Raw genomic sequence first — 6,135 nt, 5'->3', positions numbered from 1 at the left:
GCTCGCCAAGTGCTCTTATGTAATTACTGTCTTTTCCATCCTGCCTCCGAGGCCTTTTTGAGTGCCTCCCTCCTTGCTCTGGCCCGTGTCAGGCTTGGCTTTCCCTCCCTCCCTCCACCCACCCCACACAGCATCACGATTTGCTTAGCTCAACAGCTGATTCCTTCTGGAAGCAAAGTTCAAGCATTTCGCTACTGTCGCTGCTACCCTTGGAAAGAGAGCTCACGTGTGTGTCAAGAGCTGGGGAGTGAGGGGCAGCACTGCTCTGCACTCACCTCCTCTCCATCGCTGGCCGACCGCTGCCGGGTACCTTTGCCTTGCCCTCCCGTAGTGCCTGAAAAGGGGGAGGGGGGCACCTGAGACAAAGGAAAAGTGGCAGTGTGTTTTTATGCTTCAGTGCTTTGGGGTGCCCTCGGGTTACCCTGTAGCAGCAGCTGGCTCTCTGACATATCGGGATTGCTAATCATCTCCAGCCAGGCTGCAGAGGGGGTTGGGAAGACCAGATGACCTTTAAAAGTCCCTTCCAACCCAAACTATTCTAGGATTCTACGATAAGACGAATCTTTTCCAGCCTGTGGACTCCACGGATGTGCACGAGGCTTGTGTAACAGCCAGCCCTCGTTACCCAAGAGCACCAACACGGCATAAAATTATTGGCTTAGAATATGTTGTACGTCTCCGAGAATGGGCAGGCCTGTTGGACGTCAGCTGCGTGGCTACATTTGTCTCGTAACTTCTGCCCATGTGGGGCCTGAACCAACCAGGAACGACACGTTTCCTGGCTTTACGCAGGCTGAAACTGAGTATAAGGGCACTTCTGCCAGCAGGGATTTCTGCTGCTTGGCGGCCTGGACTGTCTCACACGGAGATCAAGGCCTGGCAGAGCCGCTACATTTTTTTGCTGTGCGTTGCTGAAACGCCACGTGGCTGAGGAGCAGCTGGAAGAGCCGTTCACCTGCGCTCATCGCTAGAGCAAAGCTGTTGCTAGACCTGGCAAGTCTCCAGCACTGAGCATGAAAGTGTGAGCTTGTCTCCCACTTCCCACTGCCCCCACAGCTAGTCCGAGACACCACGTGTCTGGCAGACCCAGCTGAACAGTGTATCAGAGACTGGCTGACAAGCTGCATCGGTGGGGGATGCCTTGCACCCATGCTGTCCCTCTCCCCACAGGTAGCTTTTCCAGCTTCAGTGTCCCATCTCTTACCCCCACCTTGTGACCCTGCCTGTGGAACCATTGAGACAAGAAACTGTGCCAGTATCCACCCCAAACTCTGGCATGTGACCACAAGTGCTAACCCTGCTGCAACCAGCAAGACTTTGCTGCCTTGTGAGCATCTAGGCCCAACAGCTTGGCTGGATGGGAGATACCAGGCAACACTGCAGTCTGTTTGAACCAGTTCTTAAAAATAACCTTCAGCCCAGCCTGCTGCCCTCTGCTTCTCTGCATCTGAATGCATCTAAATGCCTCCTCCTCCCATCCACTCCTATGTAGACCCATTTGTTCTTCTGTAGTGTCGTCCCCTAGCCCTGCCCTGAGCAGTTATGAACAGTAGATCACTAGTGAGGGCATCTCAACTCTCACAAGTAGGGCTGAGAAAGGTGGACAGTGGTTAGGGCAAGAAAATTTTCTTCAGAAGTACCCATGAGCTTTCTTACCAAAGAAACAAGCACTTTGTGGCATGACAGGGGAAGCTGGTTTTTAAGAGCTCACAGAAACTCTTGGATCTGTGACAGGTACTTCCCACTAAGGGAGACACCCTGGCACCAGGGGGGTTTGAAACACAGAGGTTCCACCATCACTTGGTAGTACTGTCCTGAGTCTGGTCCTAAAACCAGTCAACAGAGCAAGAGTCCTGCCACGTTGTCTGGCCATTTGGTCTAGCTCAAGCATGTTGATCGCTTTTTCTTCAAGGCATAGGTGTTGTTTGATACCCATGCAGTGAAGTTTCATGCTTTTCACAGCAACAGATCTCTGCTGAAGCTGTGTGATGCCTTGCTGTAGCTACAATGCCTCTGAGGGTCTAACAGCTCTGCATGGCCCTCCAGGCTCATACACCTGCATGGTGAATATATGGGATTTCCAAGAAGATACAATGTCGGTGGGGGGTCCTGATCGAAGTCCCGACTAAAGTCCCTCGTTCCTGCAGTCAGCACACCACGGAGCGTGCAGGGGTGCTGGGTCCAGCCATTCGTGCAGCATCCCCGCCGGGCACAGCCCTTGCCTCAAACCCGAGAACACTTCCAGTTGAGAAGACAGCGTGTGTGTGAGAAGCGGGCCCGGCTGGGCCGCAGCACGCCCGCCCGCCCGCCCGCCCGCACGGCGGCTGCCGACTCCCCCCTGCAGGACGCGCCGCGCAGCGCCCCGCGCTGCCTCCTCCCCGCCCCGCGCTGCCCGGCTGCCTGCAAACGGCGGGCAGCCCGCTTGTGTGTGCTCCCGGCACCTGTGGCCGAGGGCAGGTAGAGGCTGAGGTGGGCTCACCTTCCGTCGTCCTCTCTGCAAACCCACCCCCCACCCCCCCCCGCAGCTTAGCAGCTGCCCCGAGTGAAGACCACCGAAGGAAACAGTGATGGGGCACAGTCCGTGCACGCACAGGTCGTCAGGCAAAGCGTATGTATTTCCTTCCCACATGGTGCTGTTTGTCATGTGTAGAAGGACATGCTGCAGCCCAGGCACACGTCTTTCCCAGGCTGCATAGACGTGGGGGGGTGTGCGTGTGCGCACGCACATGACGTGGTAAGTGTGAGATCTGAGTGAGCTGGCTGCGTTGTGCATGGCGTTTGCATATTTTATGCTTGGGAAGGCAAAGCACAACATTTTTTTATGAGCAAATATTTGCATATTTTCCACTTATTCGAGCAGATAAAGCATTTCAATTCCTTGTTGAATCCTCAGGAGAGCCAGGAGCATCTTCTTTTCAAGGCTGTTTCCCTTTCTTGTATCTCCCTATCTCTTATCTACTGGCTACCCTATTTCAACAACTGATTAACTGCTTCCTGCCCCCTCCCCTCACCCCCTTGTTCCACAGTTCTGTACAATAGCTGAAGCAGAACGTGGCCTGGACAGTTTTGCTGTTGCCTGAGCTTAGCTGCTGTGTTTTCCTGCTGATGACAAATATAGCGGCTCCCTAACAACAGCTTCAAATGACATTAAGTGTGGGTTGTGTTAGCAGCAGCCTGGAAACGCACCCTCGCTTTTCCATGCTGGAACCCCTCCCCGATCACCATTCGTTGCCCTTCCAGCTTCTCTCCTGAAGATCTACTGCAGAGGAGAAGGGTCAAACTGAGTGGTCCAAAGCTGCCCCAGATCACTGTTGGGCTGGCAGAAATGTGCTTGGGTGTGCATGTGTGGTGGGTCCGTGTGTGGGGAGGGTCATTTGCAAGGTCCAGTTGTCATCTCCCAGTTTTAGCCCATGCCTGGGCTGTGTGTATGAAGGTGTCTGTGCTGTGTTCTTGTGTTCATGCTTAGGCCAAGAGGCACGTGTATGTCCCGGGTATGTGTGCATCTGTGTGGGTGGCCACATATGGTCTCATGCGCATATAGATATACTTGAATCAAAGCACCCACAGACATGAATATGTATATATATTTATACACATTCACACAGTCGCATGTACCCACACATACACACATGCAATCACATAAATATTCATTTGTATGCATATATACACATCACATATATATGCCTCTCTGTATCTGCTCCTGTGCACTCTGACGTATACACATGTACACATGGACTCTCTGAGCAACTGGCAGGATGGGCTCTCCATGCCTCTAGCACCCCCGGCTATGATCAAACGTTTGCTGGGAAGAGGCATTGCACAATGCTGCTGAAATCATTGCGGCCTTTTCTAGTCTTGCAGCTCTGATCTCTACGTGACAAGAATAAAACCTTTTGTGCAGCACAGGGCTTGATGGAGCCCTTATCTCCGTGTCTCTGCACCCAGAATAGAAAAATCCGTTTCCACATCTGACTGGAACAAATCCCCCTGAACACGGCCAGAATTTGACTTAGCAACTGCTCACAGTCCCGTTGGCTTCTGGGTTGCCCGGAGTCAACCACACCATGGTTAGGAGAGGGATCAAAAGGGCAGTCAGATTAATGCTATTATGACAGAGAAAGCTGGGGATTCACCAGGAGGGAGGCAGAGCTGAGGACAGCAGCAGGGGTCAGGAGGCAGCGAGGTACTGTCTGTCATTCCAAATGTCCGTTCCTATGAAAAATAGCCTTTTAATCAATGGTGATACTTTGCAGAATTTTGTAGCGCTTAGTTTGTCCTCATGCATTTCAGACAAAAAAAAACCCAAAACTTTTCTTTTCCCTCCCCCAGTCTTATTTTCCATTTTATCTCCATTTTTTTCCCCAATTTGTCACTGAAAAATAGGATGCAGCATAGAGGAGAAAACACAAGATAGAAGAATATGATACTTGTGACTCTTTTCTTTTAAACTCCTGTTTTAAGACGTCCAGTTTTCTGCAGGTTTCCCTGGAAAACATTTTGTTTTCCCCAGCAGGCTCCCCTGCAGAGCTGCCTTGCTAGTGGTCTCTGACTCCATGTATCAAAATGATGTCTCCTTGGTGCACTTGCTTGGTGCTGGCTAGCATTGCAGTGCTTGGGCTCTTCAGAGATGTAGGTATTTTAAGAAGCCAACCAGTCGGTGGAGTTTCTTGAGTGGTGACTTGCAGCAGATGGAGCTGCAAAGGCGTGCGAAATGAAGTCTCAGCTCAATTCAGTGGTGGAGAGCATCTCTGTTAAGCATGTTGGCAACCAAGGAACTCCCCCATCTCCCCATGGCAGCTGGGCAGCCACTCTGTGGAGAAGGAAACCTTCCTATATCTGCCCCCCACCCATCTGAGCTGTCTCCTGTGACGTCCTCATTCACTATCACTGACCTTCTACAGCGCCTGGTCATCAGCCATGAGCAGCGCTACGTGGTCCCCAGCTGATATGATTTCTCCTCTATCCTACAGTGATTGCTGTGCCAGTGGTGCCCAGCATTCCCCTTGCCCTGTTTCTCACTGCAAAAGGAGCAACACAGACCCCCATTTAAAGTGCTGTGGTGTCCATCTAGTTGACCACTCGGCAGCCAGACCTTTTAATCTTCCTACTGTTTGTTGCCCCATATAGGTGCAGGAGCTTTGGCAGTTCACCTTCATTCTGCTAGGACTTCTTGACTGTGCTTTGTCCAGTGGATGCTGCAGGAGCTCCCCAAGCAAAAAAAAAAAAAAAAAAAAGATGCTTTTTTAGTCCAGCAGACTGTGTATCCCACACCCATGAATAGTTTAGCTGTTTTTCTCACTGGGGCCCACAGTATGGGCAGCTGGTGCATGGCTGGAAGGAGGAGGAGATGTGAAGAGGTAGCAGAAGATAGAAATTAGCTACCAAGCACTTTCTTTTCCCCATGAGTTGAGCCAGCACTCCTGGGTGTCTGACTGCCCACGCTCAAAGGAGCAAGCACGCTTTGTAAGAGGAGCAAAGCAATAGCTGTGTGGTATTGCTGATAGCTCAGATCCTGAGGCTGAGCCTACAGGCTTGGACAGCTTGGCATCAGCATCCCAGGCTCAAAGACAAAACAAGAGGATGGAGGATTCATAGGGACAATTGTCACCTCTGTCAGGGAGGTGACAGCTGTACCAGTGGCTGAGGGCACCACTGAATGTCTTTTGCTTGGTCATGTTTGCAGTCCCTTCCCACACTTCCTCTGCTCTTTGGCTTGGCTAGGACATGTCTCCTCACCTGATGCTCTGCTATGCAGGTGTCCTGCACTCCACTTCCCCTGATGCCTACCAGGTCTTCACTTGTTCTCACATCACCTTTGGGTGACCTTGTCTCTTGCTTCCTCATAAAGTGATTCTGTTCCCATCATCCTCAGCTGCTGCAGCTTGTTCTGCTTCCCAGTACAGGGCTTTTGTCTTCTGTCCCAGCATGCCTGGCCTCGTGCCATCCCTTCCCACCTTATGCCTTCTCTCAAGTCACCTGTGAGACACCTTTCCATCACCCAGCTCTTGTCACTGACCCTCCATGGACTGCCTCCTCCAACATCACCTGACCTCAGGGAGGCACGTCTCCTCCTGGTGGATCCCTCCTTCCCATTTGTTAAAATAGAATGAAGCCAAAGTGGAGGGAGAGACCTTC

The sequence above is a fragment of the Balearica regulorum genome, chromosome 1 (assembly GCF_011004875.1).
Source record: "Balearica regulorum gibbericeps isolate bBalReg1 chromosome 1, bBalReg1.pri, whole genome shotgun sequence".
In the NCBI taxonomy this organism is placed as follows: domain Eukaryota; kingdom Metazoa; phylum Chordata; class Aves; order Gruiformes; family Gruidae; genus Balearica; species Balearica regulorum.
This window is presented reverse-complemented; position numbering follows the sequence as displayed.